The following is a 17134-nucleotide window of genomic DNA, read 5'->3' as shown; positions in this document are numbered from 1 at the left end:
GGAGGCAATTCTTTTTTACCCTAATCATCAACCTAGATTTATAGAAACCGATTCTTCTGAACAATACACAAGGCCTCAGAATATATGAATTCTGTTAAAATAAAATGAAATTAAGGGAAAAAACCTAATCCAAAGTCCTTCGCTACTGCAGTTATTCTCTCTGTCTCTATAGACACATGGAAAATATATTTACAAGATATTTGAAAAAGCTAAATAAAAATATATTGTGTATCATGTTTTTGGTACGAAATATTAATGTATTTTCAAATACATGGGGCTTGATCTCACAACCCTGAGATCATGACCTGAGCTGAAATTAAGAGTCAGATTCTTAACCAACTGAGCCACCCAGGTGCCCTGAAAATGATGATAGGCTTAAGGGTTATAAGGCAGATAAGATCCCTACCCTCTTGAAACTTGCCTTCCTTTGTCCTCTGACCTCTTCACACCTCCCGCTTTGGTATTCCCTAGTCAATTACCTCAGTCTTAAGGCACTCATGTCAAGTATAAACTGTTGACTCACAAATTACCTTTTCTGTGGGCCTGTTTCTTAAACTTCAGATATATATCTCCTTGATAACATCTTCACTGGGCTGATGATTTGGTACTTTAAATTAACTGTTAAAAACAGAACTTTTTTTCCTCTTACCATCCATGTCTCTCCCAGTCTATTCTTCTTCTCCCCTCCTCCATCCACAGAATACTAACTTCATTCTAGTTGATCTGGCTAAAAATCTTCCAGTCCTCTGTAATCCTTCTCCCTCCTTATTTCCCTCATTCTGTCTCACTGTACTTCGCTAAATCCAATCTAGAATATATTCTTTTTTTTTTTTTTTTTTAAGATTTTTATTTATTTTTTAGAGAGTGAGCGAGAGAGAAACAGCATGAGAGGGGAGAGGGTCAGAGGGAGAAGCAGGCTCCCCGCTGAGCCGGGAGCCCGATGTGGGACTCGATCCCAGGACCCCGGGATCATGACCTGAGCCGAAGGCAGACGCTTAACCATCTGAGCCACCCAAGTGCCCTAGAATATATTCTGTTAATGGTAAACCTGAAATATATTTCCAGTTCCATAGCTTCTAAATATTATCTCTACTTTTGGGCTACATTAAGCCATCAAGTTTTCTTATCTGGAATATTGGACTTACTCCCAATTGGTCTCACCTTCCAATGTTGACCCTTAGAGTCTATTTTCCATAGAGCAGCCAGCAAGGGCATTTAAACATTTAGAATTTGATATAATTGTGGCCAAAACCCTCTTGTGATTTTCCATCTTATTCTAGGTAACAGAGACCCAGTAATGACCTCATACATGGCTTGCTTTTACCCTTCCACCCCAAACTGTTATAGCGTCTGCTACTTCTGTGTCCACATCCAACTCCAAGCACATCTCCCCCAGATTTTGCACTTGGTCTTCTCTTTGTTGGGTATGTTCTTCCCCACAAATACCTACTCGATTTGTCTTTCATTTTATTTAACTGTTGAAATTTTACTTCCTCTGAGTGACCTTCCCTGACCAAGCCATCTGGACTAACACATTCATTCTCCTTCCTCTGCCTTTAAATTTTTCTTAGTATTTTTCATCCTTGCAATCATCTGTAATTATAGCTGATGTTCCATTATTCACAGCTTACACATTTGTGAATTCTCCTACTTGATAAAATGGATTTGTAATCCCCAAATCAATACTTGCAGCGTTTTCATGGCCATTCACAGACATGTGCAAAGTGGTGAAAAATTGGAGTATATGATGCATGCATGTCCAGCTGAGGTCAGACAACGGATGCTCTGCTTTCTTACTTCAGCTCTCAAACTGCAAACAACTGTCCCTGCAGTCTGTTAGTGCCAGATTTCTCTCTCTCTCTTTTTTTTTTTGGTTGTCAAATGATCCTTTATTGAAACATTTTCCTTTGTAGTTAACTAGCTGGGCATTCCACCACATCACTGTTGATGTCATCTATGATGTCATGAGGGTGGCGGCCATCAACATTGCCCACAGACTGGGCAGTCCCCAGGATTTCTTTAATGGTTCCAGAGAGTTCTCTGGCTAAAGATCGGTGTCACATCTGTAGGGCAATATTGACAATCTCATCAAAAGTGATATTTCCACTGTGCTTAATGTTTTTCTTCTTCTTTCTGTCTCTCTGTGGTTCCTTGAGGGCTTTGATAATCAGGGCAGAGGCAGAAGGTACCACTTCAATCTGGGCCTGTCTGTTCTGAATGGTCAGTTTCACTGTAATCCTTAGACCCTTCCAATCACCGGTTGCCTTGGCGATGTCATCACCAAACTTTTTTGGAGACAGACCCAGCGGGCCGATCTTCAGGGCCAGGGCAGACGTGGCACCAACTTTGCCACTGGTACAGCTCAGGTACATGACTTTGATCTCGTTGGGGTCGAACTTAGGCGGCACGGTGGAGGTGGCTGGTGTCAGATGAACCCGGATTCGGGACGACCGGAGAAAGTTGCACCTTTGCCTCCCCGAGCCGAAAGCCAAAAGCAGATTTTTCTCATTTTTGTCTGTTGTTGGTGAGTTCACAGTTTAAAACCGCTTAAGTGGTTCTAGTGTTCCTTAAAGAGAAAATACCTGTATTAAATAAGCTTTGTTTAGGCATGAGTTAGTGTTGCTGGCCCTGAGGTCAGTGTTAATGAATGAATAATATATATTAAATAAGGTGTTTCTAAACAGAAACACACATAAAGCAAGGTTATGTATTGATTGCTTGATGAAAATGTTGCGATCAGAAGCTTGCAGGTACCTAAACTCTTTTCCCTTAGGAGCAGTGGCTCAGTATTCATTAATTCAGTGTTTGTGGTGACGTTATAGACTGTAACTACTGCTTAATAATGAGAATTGCGTTTTGTTGTTTTATTTCAATGTCCACCAGCCCCTGCCCCCATGATATAGACTTTTTTTATTTTTTTAAGATTTTATTTATTTATTTGACAGAGGGAGACACAGCAAGAGAGGGAACACAAGAAGGGGGAGTGGGAGAGGGAGAAGCAGGCCTCCCTTGCAGCAGGGAGCCCGATGCGGGGCTCAATCCCAGGACCCAGGGATCATGACCTGAGCCCAAGGCAGATGCTTAACCGACTGAGCCCCCAGGCACCCTGACATTTTGTATTTTAGATATTCTAGGAAAACAAGCAATGCACAGAAATATTTTAAGCAAAGTGAATTGATAAATTTGATAAATTTGATTTATACCCCAAAGAAAAGAAAGATAAGGGAGGAACTGATTAGTTCATGAATAGGCCCAGTTTTTAAACACCATACATTCTGTAATTGCTAAGTAACTATACAGGGATGGTGTCTTACCTAATTCAAGTAGCTGTACAGGTGGCCACAGGGCTTCTGCTGTTTTGATTTCTGTCTTTTTTTTTTTTTTAAAGATTTTATTTATTTATTTAAGAGAGAGAATGAGAGAGAGCACATGAGAGGGGGGAGGGTCAGAGGGAGAAGCAGACTCCCCACCGAGCAGGGAGCCCGATGCGGGACTCGATCCCGGGACTCCAGGATCATGACCTGAGCCGAAGGCAGTCGCCCAACCAACTGAGCCACCCAGGCACCCGCTGTTTTGATTTCTTACAAACGGACTCAAGGAAACCATGTGGGAATTTCCGGTGGATAGCATGTAGCTTTGACTGCAGAATATTCTGTTTGGAAAAGCCCTCTTCAAACACTTGTGGTGCTTTTGGAGAAGCTATGAAGAGACAAACTGGGGAGGAAGGGAATACTTTTGTGGTCACAGTGATCGGTCAAACGAACCCCGCTGATCTGGACGTGAGGGGGCTTCAAATGTTGTAACCAGACCTCATTAGGGGGGATAAATAAAAGTCTGGCCCAGGGCTCAGCCCTTACAATGTGCTGAGGACTAGTGATTACTGTAAATTCTCATAATGAGTTTTGTAGCGAACTAGTTGAGAAGTGTGTATGTAAGAAAAAAAAAATGCCTCCGTAATAGATTTCTTCAGATGTCCATGTTTAAAAAATGTTGTTTAAGAATAAACGAGTTTCAATTTTCATTATGTTAACTGGTTGTTGTTAATGTTGACATAATTTCCAGGCCAGAGAATCTCTGTGATCACAGTGCTCATTTCATTGCTGCGAGAAAAGTAACTGGCATTAGGAATGTTCCATAAGTTTAACTTACACAAAGACTCTTATTATTTTCTTGTTGTTGTTTTTTAAAGATTCATTTATTTATTTGAGAGAGAGCAAGAGAGTGCGTGTGTGTGAGTGGGAAGAGGGGCAGAGGGAGACAATCTTCAAGTAGACTGCACACACAGCACAGAGCCCGAGGTGGAGCTTGATCCCACAACCTATGAGATCATGACTGGAGCTGAAACCAAGAGCTGGATGCTCAACCAACTGAGCCACCCAGGTGCCCCAAGAACTCTTACTTTTAGTGGCCACTCCTATTACTATGTAAAAAATGCTGATGCAGAATCTGGACTCAGAGTACTATCATCAACTATTAATGTCTACATAGTTACCCCCTCCTAATCTTAATGTGCCACAATTTGGTCATGTCTTAAACAATCCTGGAAAAATAACCTCTGCTAGATTGACACGATGTACTGAAATGAGCATAGAATTAATACCAGCCAGAACTGATTTCAAATCCTTGTTACATCATTTCTAACAGCATGTGCTTTAAAAAATATATCAACATCACCACTTGTCTCTATGCAAGGAGGGTAATGATATCTATATTCCATGGAGACCAAATAAAATAATGGATATAAGTGCATAGCATATAGTTGGAACCAGGTAAATATTAGCTCTCTTTAAATTCCCATTTCCTACTATCTGGGGAAGACCATTTGTTTCAAATGTACAACTGCCATTTTTAGCATACTCCTTTTATGGGCCATTCTTAGAATTGAAGACTGACTTCTGCTATTATTTTCCTTCATGTGTTAACATTCTATCCCTCTCTAGCTTTCCTCACTCATTATATATAATGTCTTTTTCTTATTGTGCACCACACCTCTCATTAGTGTTGAAGCCAGGAGACCTTTGTCTTCAGGGACTGACCTTCACTTTATATCTGTTCAGATCCCCTTCATATACCTGTAAAGAGCTCTCCTATGAAGGAACTCAATTTTTAGCAAAAACAGGAATCTGATAAAATATCAGGAAATTAACCTTTTTTTTAAAGATTTTATTTATTTATTTGACAGAGAGAGACACAGCGAGAGAGGGAGAGCACAAGCAGGTGCAGAGGGAAAGGGAGAAGCAGGCTTCCCGCCGAACAGGGATCCCGATGCGGGGCTTGATCCCAGGACCCTGGGATCATGACCTGAGCCGAAGGCAGATGCCCAACCATCTGAGCCACCCAGGTGCCCCAGGAAATTAATCCTTTGTCTCTCCCAGAGAGATATGTAAAGTTTAAAATGGGTTTTCTGTGAGAGAAAATTTGTTAAAGATATTAAATTTAAGTATTTTATGTGTTAGGAAAGAAATCATATGTATTATAAATCTGGGTAGATCATGGGTGATTTCATATTCCATCTCTCCACATGTTTTTGTTGAATACTGCTGTGTATGAGATATAGACTAAGCAGCCCTAGTTTCTAGAAAGGAGACTCTGACCTTTGTAATCACTAAGGGATAGAAAATGGGCAAAAACTTGATTTTGTTCAGTGTTTGGCCAGTGGTTACCACAGAACTTAAATGGAAAATATTACATAAGTGATAAGACCTGAAAGATCACCTGTGTCTGTGAAGTGATGAGAGAAGGCTTGATGGGGGAAAGTGCATTTGAAATTTGCCTTAATGAATAGAAACTTTTAAATTGATACAGATTAAATTAGAGGGGAGAGAACTTTATGTATAGCAGTAACTTATGAAAATGAACCAAATACGTTCAGGAAATGAAAAACAGTTCAGTGTGGCTGAGTTTAGAGTATGTGTGTGTATGGGACAGACTTGGGCCAGATTACAGAGGGTTTTGAATGTATGCATTGGTGTTGATTGATTGAAAGAATAATAAAGAACCACTAATTTGAAGAAAGAAAACTATTAATAGAACAGTGTTTTAAAAAATCTAGCATTTATATATAAGTTGCCCTGGAGCTGGGAAAGAATAGACTGGGAACATGTCTTAAAGGGCTAGTATTAGGGAGATAAGACAGGAGCATGTAGGACCTGAGTTAAGATAGCAACGGTTGGAATGTAAAGGGCATAATAAATGTGAGTTATATTGTAAAGGGAGACTTTATAAGGGTTTGTGAATTATTCTTTTTTTTTTTAAAGATTTTATTTATTTATTTGAGAGAGAGAGAGGATGAGAGACAGAGAGCACGAGAGGGAAGAGGGCAGAGGGGGAAGCAGACCCCCCGCTGAGCAGGGAGCCCGATGTGGAACTCGATTCCGGGACTCCAGGATCATGACCTGAGCCGAAGGCAGTCGCTTAACCAACTGAGCCACCCAGGCGCCCGGGTTTGTGAATTATTCTTACTAGCAAATATATTTTGGATCTATGCTTGCATGTTGAAGTAAATCCAAGAGTGAATGTGTGGGGACATTCCACTTGGATGTGGGACAACCACATGGGAAATGCATTACTGATACCAAATGAAAACCACCACCAACAAAACTTGTTGACATTTAATATTTTCAATGTGGTTGAATTGTGAGAAAAAAAATTGCTTCCCATATCTGAAATAGTACATTAAATTTATGTTACAGAGAAGGAGTGAAAAAAGCCATCAGTCATCTAAGTAAAATATGCACATCAAGAGAGTGTGCATTAGGTGCCATTTTATCGCATCTTCTCTACACGTTTTTAGGTCAAGTGAAATGATTTATTAGCTCGTGCTAAATTGCCAATTCTCAGATAATGTATACCTCCAGCTAGATTATTTGAAAGGATTTATCTCCTGTAGAACACTACATACAAAATGGCATTGTTTTTCTTCTGTGACTCTGCTTGCAGAGGAGACACCAAATACACAAAACTATCGATTTTCTTGTTTCACAAATGCTTCCAAAGCTCTTAACTTGACCTTATCCAACCAAGGACAACCATTTTATATTTGTCAGTGATCACAAGCAGTTGCAAAACATTTTACTGAGGCAGACTCTTCCTTTTCTCTTGCCTTTTTTTTATGATCAGGATTTAAATTTGGACTGAAGTTAGAAAGGAGAATATGAAAAACTGAGTTTCAGTTATCTAGACTTATTTGTAGATTTCTGCCAGATTCTGAACTTCATTGAATCTTCAACTCTACCAACATAGTGTATCCTTTTATTTATTTTGATCATCTTTGATTTCTTTTATCAGCATTTTGTAGTTTTCGGCACATAGATCCTGTACATGTTTTCTTACATTTATAACAAAACATTTTGAAATTATTTTAAATGAGATTATTTACTAAATATCAGTATATAATCATACATTAATAGTATATAGAGATATGATTAATTTTGCTGACCTTGCATCTTGTGACCTTGCTAAACTCAGATTAGTTCTAGAAGTTTCTTTTTGGTAGATTTGTTGACATTTTCTAGGCAGACAATGTCATCTGTAAATAGGGACACCTATTTTTTCCTATTTGCATTCCTTTTCTTTCTTTCTCTTGACTTACTCTTAGGCTGGGACTTCTCATAGAAAGTTGATTAGTAATAGTAAGAATGGAAAACCTTGCCTCGATACTGATAATCGGAGAAGAATATTAAGTCTTTTGTAACCAAGGATAATGCTAGCTGTAGGTTTTATTTTTGCATAGATGTTCTTGATCATTTTTTTAAGGAATTACAGTTTGTTGAAAATTTTTATCATAGATGTTGAATTGTCAAAAGCTTTTTTTATCATGGGCTGACATGATTATATAGTTTTTCTCCTTTTAGACTATTAATGTGGTAGATTCCATTGATTTTTTTTAAATTTAAATTCAACTAGCCAACATATAGTACATTATTAGTTTCAATTGTAGAGTGCAATAATTCATCAGTTGCATATAACACCCAGTGCTCATCACATCACGTGCACTCCTTAATGCCCATCCCCCCACCCACCTCCCCTCCAGCAGCCCTTAGTTTGCTTCCTATAATTAAGAGTCTTTCATGGTTTGTCTCCCTCTCTGATTTTTTCCATTTCATTTTCCCTCCCTTCCCCTATGATCCTCTGTGCTGTTTTTTATATTCCACATATGAGTGAAACCATATGATAATTGTCTTTCTCTGGTTGACTTATTTCGCTCAGCATAATACCCTCCAGTTCCATCCATGTTGATGTAAATGGTAAGTATTCATCCTTTCTGATAACTGAGTAATAGTCCATTAGATTACATTGATTTTTGAATGTTGAATCAGTCTTGCTTTCTTGGATTAAACTCTACTTGATTATCATGTATTATTTTTATATGTTGCTAAATTTGATTCACTTCTATTAGGTTGAGGACTTTGGCATCTTTTCATAAGATACATTCTCCTGTAGCATTATTTTATTGTACCCTTTTGTCTGGTTTTGATATCATTAATTTTGGCTTCATTTTATGAGTAGGTAGTATTCCCTTGCTTAAGACTGGTTGGGAAAGTTCACGTAGAACTGATATTTCTTATTTGGCAATTGGTGGAATTCACCACTGAAACTGTCTGGGCCTAAAGATTCCTATTTTAGAAGAATTTTAACCATCATTTCAATATATTTAACAATTACAGGACAATTCAGGTTATCTAGGGTCTCTTGAGTGATTTTGGACAATTTGTGGCTTTCAAGGTATTGGACTACTTAATCTAAATCGTTAAGTGCACAGAGTTATTTTAGTATTCTTTCATTATGGTTTTAGTATTTTTAGGCTCTCTAGTAGTAGTCTGCTTTCAATTCTAATATGAATAATTTGTATTTTTTCTCTGGTTAGTCTTGCTTGAGATTTATCAATTTTACTGGTCTTTTCAAGAATCTGTTTTTCATTTTTGAATTTCATTAGTTTCTACACTTCATTGTTTTATTCTCTTTGCTTTGGATTCATTTTGTTCTACTTTTTGCTTATTTTTTTAAGATAAAATCTGAGATTATTGCTTTGATAGGCACAGAAACACCTGCTGAGGGCAACTAACCCAGACACTGGCTGTTTAGCCTACTTTGCTCCAAATTCCATACCCCTGTGCACTGGTATGACTGCCCTTCTGGGCCATACCTGCATCATTCCCAGCATGGTGATACATTCCCCTAGAAGACCAGTGCAGGTCCTTGCTGTACTAGGTCACTAAAGTTTGGAGTTTTAAAACTCAGCCAGCCTGGGTAAGATAGAGCCTAAAGCACTCTGTGCTGTTCCAGGCAGGCAAACAACCTGCAGACAGTGTGAAAACAGCAATCTGAAAAATGCCTAGGATGCACAAGGGGTTATTATTTGCTCTTCTGAGAGGGTTCCCTGAGAGCAGCAAGCATGGACTCCCCTCTCCAGGAACAAAGGAGATGACTGGTACCATTTCCCTCCCCCACCCTCAGCAAAAGCCAACTTAAGTAAACAGCACAGTGCCAATACTGACTGCCTAACTTGCTTACACCAAGTCTTGCCCCCTGTGCTCCACTGGTACTGCTTTTCTTGGGCAAGTGTGCCTAAGTACCAATGTGCTGGGCCCTTTCCCCAGAAGACCAGCACAAACCTGCACACACCATGTCTACTGACCAGAGAGTTCTGCAAAGCTTTAGTTCTAGTGGAAATAGCATCAGGTGTCATTTAACAAGCAGACCAGAACACATCTGGTTACAACTCACCACACTGTGGCCAAGGTCCAAACACTGACCATTGCAGGCAAGGAAAATCTCTGCAGAGGACTGACCTAAGGGATAGAGCAGCCAAAACACAGTAGCAGAGTGCATGTAGCACAGACCAGACACTTTGTGAAGCACCAGGCCCTGGACATTATATGACATCTTCTTCATAAAGCTATTACTCTCAGGAGCAGAAAAAAAAAAAAAAAAATAACAGGATTTTCTAACACACCAAAGAAGAAAGAGACCTAGACAAAATGCCATGACAGAAGAATTCATTCCAAAAGAAAGAACAAAAAAAAGGTCATGGCCAGAGATCTAATCGAAACAGGTAGAAGTAATATGCCTGATGCAGATTTTAAAGCAACAATCATAAGGATACTTGCTAGCCTTGAGAAAAGCATAGAAGACATCAGGGAGACCCTTACTGCAGAGATAAAAGAGCTAAAAAATATAATCAGTAAATGAAAAATACAATAACTGAGATTAGAAACTGACTGGATGTAATGACTACAAGGATGGAAGAGGCAGAGGAATGAATAAGTGACACAGAAGATAGAATTAATGGACAGTAAGGAAACTGAACAAAAGAGAAAGATTGATGGATCACAAGAGTAGACTTAGGGAACTCAGTGACTTCTTAAAATGTAATAACATTCATATCATAAGGAGTCCCAGAAGAAGAGAGAAAAGGGAGCAGAAGGCTTATTTGTGGGAATAAGAGCTGAAAACTTCCCTAAGCTGGGGAAGCAAACAGAGATCCAAATCCAGGAGGTACGGAGAACTCCCATCAAAATCAATAAAAGCAGGCCAATACCTAGACATAATGTAGTTAAATTTGCAATAATAGTGATAAAAAAAATCCTAAAAGTGTCAAGACAAAAGAAGTTCCTAACTTATAAGTGAAGACCCATAAGGCTAGCAGCAGATCTCTCCACAAGAACTTTGCAAGCCAGAAGGATGTGGCCTGATATATTCAGTGTGCTGAATGGGAAAAATCTGTAGCCAAGAATACTCTATTCAGCAAAGCTATCATTCAGAATAGAAGGAAAGCTAGAGTTTCCCAAACAAACAAAAACTAAAAGAGTTTGTGACCATTAAACCAGCCCTGCAAGAAATATTAAAGGGACTCTTTGAGTGGGAAGGAAAGACCAAAAGTGACAAGGACTAGAAAGGAACATAGAAAATCTCCAGAGACAATGACAAAAAAGTAATAAAATGGTACTAAATACATAACTATCAATAATTATTCTGAATATAAATGGCCTAAATACTCCAATCAAAAGACATAGCATGTCAGAATGGATAAAAAGTCCCATCTATATGCTGCCTAGAAGAGACTCACTTTAGACTCAATGACACCTGCAGATTGAAGGTTAGGGAATAATGAAACATTTATCATGCAAAGACATGAAAAGAAGGCTAAAGTAGCAATACTCCGACAAACTAGATTTTAAACTAAAAACTGTAACAAGAGATGAAGAAGGGCACTATATCATAATAAAGGGGTCTATCCAACAAGAAGACCTAACAGTTCTAAATATTTATGCCCCAAAATGGGAGCACCCAAATATATAAAACAATAATGTGAAGGAACTCATTGATAAGAATACAATAATCATAGGGGACTTTAACTCCCCACTTACAGCAATGGACAAATCATCTAAGCAGAAAATCAACAAGGAAACAATGGGTTTGAATGACACACGACCAGATGGAGTTAACAGATATATTGAGAACATTTCATCCTAAAAAGCAGAATATACATTCTTTTTGAGTGCACATGGAACATTTTTTTTCAGAATGGATCTCATACTGGGCCACAAATCGGCCTCAACAAGTACAAAAAGATTAAGATCACATCATGCATATTTTCCAACCACAATGCTAGGAAACTTGAAGTTCACCACAAGAAAAAATTTGGAAAGATCATAAGTACATAGGGGTTAAAGAATATCCTACTAAAGAATGAATGGATCAACTAGGAAATTAATGAATACATGGAAGCAAATGAAAATGAAAGTACAACTGTCCAAAACCTTTTGGGATGCAGCAAAAGTGGTCACAAGAGGGAAGTATATAGAAATACAGACCTACCTCAAGAAGCAAGAAAAATCTCAAACAACCTAACCTATAGGAGCAACCTAAAGGAGCTAGAAAAAAAAACAACAAATGAAGCCTAAAGCCAGAGGAGAAGTGAAATAATAAATATAAGAGCAGAAATAAATGATAAAGAAACAAAGAAAATAACAGAAGAGTTCAATGTAATCCGGAACTGGTTCTTTGAAAAAATTAATAAAACCGATAAACCCCTAGCCAGACTTAGCAAAAAGAAAAAAAGAAAGGACCCAAGTAAATAAAATCACAAATGAGAGGGGAGAAATAAAAACTAGCACCACAGAAGTACAATTATAAGAAATATTATGAAGAATTATATGCCAACAAATTGGGCAATCTGGATGAAATGGATAAATTCCTAGAAACATATAAGCTACCAACCTCTATTTCTTAATAGAAAACTTGGACAGACAAATAACAGGAAAGAAATTGAATCAGTAATCAAAAATCTCCAAACAAACCAAAGTCCAGGGCCAGATGGCTTCAAAGGGGAATTCTACCAAACATATAAAGAAGAGTTAATACCTATTCTGCTTAAACAATTACAAAAAATAGAAATGGAAGGAGAACTTCCAAACTCATTATATGAGGCCAACATTATCCTGATTCTAAAACCAGACAAAGACTCCACTAAAAAAGAGAATGACAGGCCAATATCCCTGATGAGCATGGATGTAAAAATTCTCAACAGGATACTGGCAATTCAAATCCAACAGTACATTAAAAGCATCCTTTATCATGATCAAGTGGTATTCATTCCTGGGCTGCAGGGGTGGTTCAATATTTGGAAATCAATCATGTGATACACCACATTCGTAAAAGAAAAGAACCACAATATCGTCCTAATAGATACAGAAAAAGCATTTGACAATGTACAGCACCTTTCTTGATAAAAACCCTCAACAAAGTAGAAATAGAGGGAACATACCTCAACATCATAAAGGCCATATATGTAAGACCCACAGCTAATATCATCCTTAATAGGGAAGAACCAAGAGCTTTTCCTCTATGGTAGGAACATTCTCACCAATGTTACTTAACACAGTACTGGAAGTCTTAGCATCAGCAATCAGACAACAAAAAGAAATAAAAGGCATCCAAATTAACAAGGAAGAAGTAAAACTTTCACTATTTGCAGATGACATGACACTCTTTATAGAAAACCCAAAAGGCTCCACCAAAAAATTGCTAGAACTGATACATGAATTCAGTAAAGTTGCCAGATACAAAATCAATGTACAGAAACCTATTGCATTTCTATATACCAGTAATGAGGCAGCAGAAAGAGAAATCAAGGAACCAATCCCATTTATAATTGCACCAAAACCTGTAAGATACCCAGGAATAAATCTAACCAAACAGGTAAAAGGTCTATATTCTGAAAACTATAGAACATTTGTCAAAGAAAATGAAGGTGACACAAAGAAATGGAAAAATGTTCCATTCTCATGGATTGGAGGAAGAAATATTGTTAAAATGTCTAGACTACCCAAAACACTCTACACATTTAATGCAATCTATATCAAAATACCACCAGTGTTTTTCACATGGCTAGAGCAAACAATTAAAAAATTTGTATGGAACTACAAAAGACCCCGAATAGCCAAAGTAATCTTGAAAAAGAAAAGCAAAATCAGAGGCATCACAAGTCTGGATGTCAAGTTATATTCCAAAACTGTAGTGATCAAGACAGTATGGTCCTGGCACAAAAACAGACACATAGATCAATAGAACAGAATAGAAAACCGAAAAATGGACCCACAGTGATATGGTCAACTAATCTTCGACAAAGCAGGAAAGAATATCCAATGGAAAAAAGACAGTCCCTTCAAAAAATGGTGCTGGGAAAACTGGACAGCAAAATGCAAAACAATGAAACTGGACCACTTTATTACACCATACACAAAAATCAAATTCAAAATGGACGAAAGTCTTAAATGTGATAACAGGAAACCATCAAAATGATAGAGGAGAACACAGACAGTAGTCTCTTTGACATTGGAGCAACTTCTTAGTATATATGTCTCCTGAGGCAGGGGAACAAAAGCAAAAATAAACTATTGGGAGTTCATAAAAATAGAAAGCTTCTGCACAGTGAAGGAAACAATCAACAAAACTGAAAGGCAACCTTTGGAATGGGAGAAGATATTTGCAAATGACATATCTGACAAAGGGTTATTATCCAAAATATATAAAGAACTTATAAAACTGAACATGCAAAAAAGAAATAATCCAAATATAAAATGGGTAGAAGACATGAATAGGTATTTTTCCAAAGAAAACATAAAGATGGCCAACAGGTACATGAAAAGATGCTTAGCATCACTCATCATCAGGGAAATACAAATCAAAACTACAATGATACTACCTCACAGAATGGTTAAAATTAACAACACGGGAAACAACAGCTGTTGGTAAGGATGCAGAGAAAGGGGAACTGTTGGTGGGAATGCAAGCTGGTGTAGCCACTCTGGAAAACAGTATGGAGTTTCCTCAAAAAGTTAAAAATAGAACTACCCTACAACCCAGCAATTACACTACTAGGTATTTACCCAAAGGATATAAAAATACTGATTCTAAGGGGAACATACACCCTGGTGTTTATAGCAGCATTATCAACAATAGATGAAAAGAGCCCCAAATGTCCATTGACTGATGAATGGATAAAGAATATGTGGTGTGTGTGTGTGTAATGGAACATTATTCAGCCATCAACCATCAAAAACAATGAAATCTTGCCATTTGCAATGATGGGGATGTAGCTATATACACATTCACACACACATATACATATGTACGCATACACACACATATGCATATATATATATATAATGGAATATTAGTCATCAAAAACAATGAAATCTTGCCATTTGCAATGATGGGGATGGAGCCAGACAGTATTATGCTAAATGAAGTGAATCAGTCAGAGAAAGACAAATACCATATGATTTCACTCATATGGAATTTCAGAAACAAAATGGATGAATATGGCAGGGGAAAGAAAGAGAGGCAAACCAGGATATAGACTTTTTTTTTTTTAAAGATTTTATTTATTTGAGAGAGAGAGAACAAGAGAGCATGAGAGGGGTGGAGGGGCACAGGGAGAGGGAGAAGCAGGCTCCCCACTGAGCAGGGAGCCTGATGTGGGGCTCAATCTCAGGACCTAGGGATCATGACCTGAGCCCAAGGCAGGCACTTAATGACTGAGGCATCCAGGTGCCCCCAGGAAATAGACTCTTAACAATTGAGAACAAACTGAGGGTTACTGGAGGGGAGGTGGTGGGAGAATGGGTTAAATAGGTGATGGATATTATGGAGGGCACTTGCAATGAGCACTGGGTGTTATATGCAATGATGAATCACGAAATTCTACACTTGAAATTAGTATTACACTGTATGTTAATGAACTGGAATTTAAATTAAAACTTGAAAGAAAAAAATAAGATTATTTCTTTGAAAACTCCCCCCTCCCTCAATTTTATTGGGGTATAAATAACAAATAGAAATGGTGTATATTTAAGTAGTACAACTGGATATTTTGATAATTGATACATTGTGAAATGATTACCATTATTAAGCTAGTTAAGATATCTATCACCTTAGTTACTTCTTTTTTTCTTGTAGTGAGACTACTTAATATTGATATTCCTATCAAACTGCAAGTATACAATATTGCTAACTATAATCACCATGCTGTAAAATAGAGCTCCAGAATTTATTCATCCTGTGTAACTGAAACTTTGTACCCTTTGACCAATATATTTCCATTTCCTCCACCCTTTTATTTTCTAATAGAAGCTTTGTTGCTATCATACTCTTCCTATTTACTGCCTTAGTAGTATCCCACAAATTTTGATGTACTGTACTTCCGTATTTGTTTAGTTAAAAATATTTTCCAATAACTCATGAGACTTTTCACATTTACCCATAGATTATTTAGATGTAAGTGCTTAAATTCCAAATATTTTCAGATTTCTGTTATCTTTTTTTTAACTGATTTCTAGGTTAATTTCATATACTCAGAAAACATTGTATGATGTCAAGTTTTTTATACTTGTTAAAGTTTATGGCCCAAAATATGGTCTATTTTGGTAGATGTCTCATGTGCAATTGGAAAAAAAAAAAAGTGTATTTTGCTGTTAATTGGATGTTCTAGAAGTGTCAATTAAATCTCATTAGTTGATGCTGCTCAGTTTTATATTTTTGCTAATTTTCAATTACTGCTCTTGATTATGGGAAGAGAAATGTTGAAGTCTCCAACTATAATTATAGATTTGTCCATTTCTCTCTTCAGTTCTTTCAATTTCTGCTTCATGTATTTTGAAAGTCTGTTATTAGGTGGGTACTCATTTGACATTGTTACCTAATTTTGGAGAACAGATTTTTTTTTTTTTTTTACCATTATGCGATGTTTCTCCAATCCTATTTAATTTCCTTTGTTCTAAAATCTAGTTTGTTTTCTATTAATATAGCCAGTTCAGCTGTCTCTTTGCTTTAAATGCTACTATTTAATTTTTTCTCATCACTTACTGTTTACAATGTAAATATTAAAAGCATTAATTTTTTTTCATTGATCTCTGCTTTAACTGCTCAAAGATAGGTTTTCATTATTGCAGTTATAATTTTTCTCTACTCTTAAAATTAGAGACCATTTTGTTTTCTATCATTTGATATTAAGTGTTAATTGTATTGAGTATAATTTTTAGAGTGCTATTTCTATTTTGGAAAATCTACTTTTTAATAAATGTGTAGTCAGTTTTAGTGTATTGTGATAGTTGAAATGATATTTTCTTATTTCAGGATTTATACATATGTCAGAAACTACTATCTGCTCATTCATCCCTTCTATAATATAACTTTTTTTGTTTTTTTGTTTTTTTGTTTTTTTTTAAAGATTTTATTTATTTATTTGACAGAGAGAGACACAGCGAGAGAGGGAACACAAGTAGGGGGAGTGGGAGAGGGAGAAGCAGGCTTCCCGCGGAGCAGGGAGCCCGATGCGGGGCTCGATCCCAGGATCCTGGGATCATGACCTGAGCCGAAGGCAGACGCTCAACCGACTGAGCCACCCAGGCGCCCCTATAATATAACTTTTTTAAAAAAGATTTTATTTATTTATTTGAGAGAGAGAGAGAAAGAGCACATGAGAGAGAACATGAGTGGGGAGGAGGGACAGAGGGAGAGAGAGAGAAGCAGGCTCCTTGTTGAGCAGGGAGCCCAACATGGGGCTCAATCCCAGGAACCTAGGATCATGATCTGAGGCAAAAGCAGATGCTTAACTGACTGAGCCATC

The 17134-nt window shown here is 37.4% G+C and overlaps 1 pseudogene; it reads right to left on the bottom strand.

Annotated features, from left to right (window-relative positions):
* Positions 1–1913: 1913 nt before the first annotated feature.
* Positions 1914–9173, bottom strand: LOC117998463 (annotated as a pseudogene).
* Positions 9174–17134: the final 7961 nt, after the last annotated feature.

Source organism: Mirounga leonina, unplaced genomic scaffold, assembly GCF_011800145.1.
Source record: "Mirounga leonina isolate KUSES-001 unplaced genomic scaffold, KU_Mleo_1.0 Mir_114, whole genome shotgun sequence".
Lineage (NCBI taxonomy): Eukaryota > Metazoa > Chordata > Mammalia > Carnivora > Phocidae > Mirounga > Mirounga leonina.
Note: the sequence above shows the minus strand (reverse complement) of the source record. Positions and strands in the feature narration are given on the sequence as shown.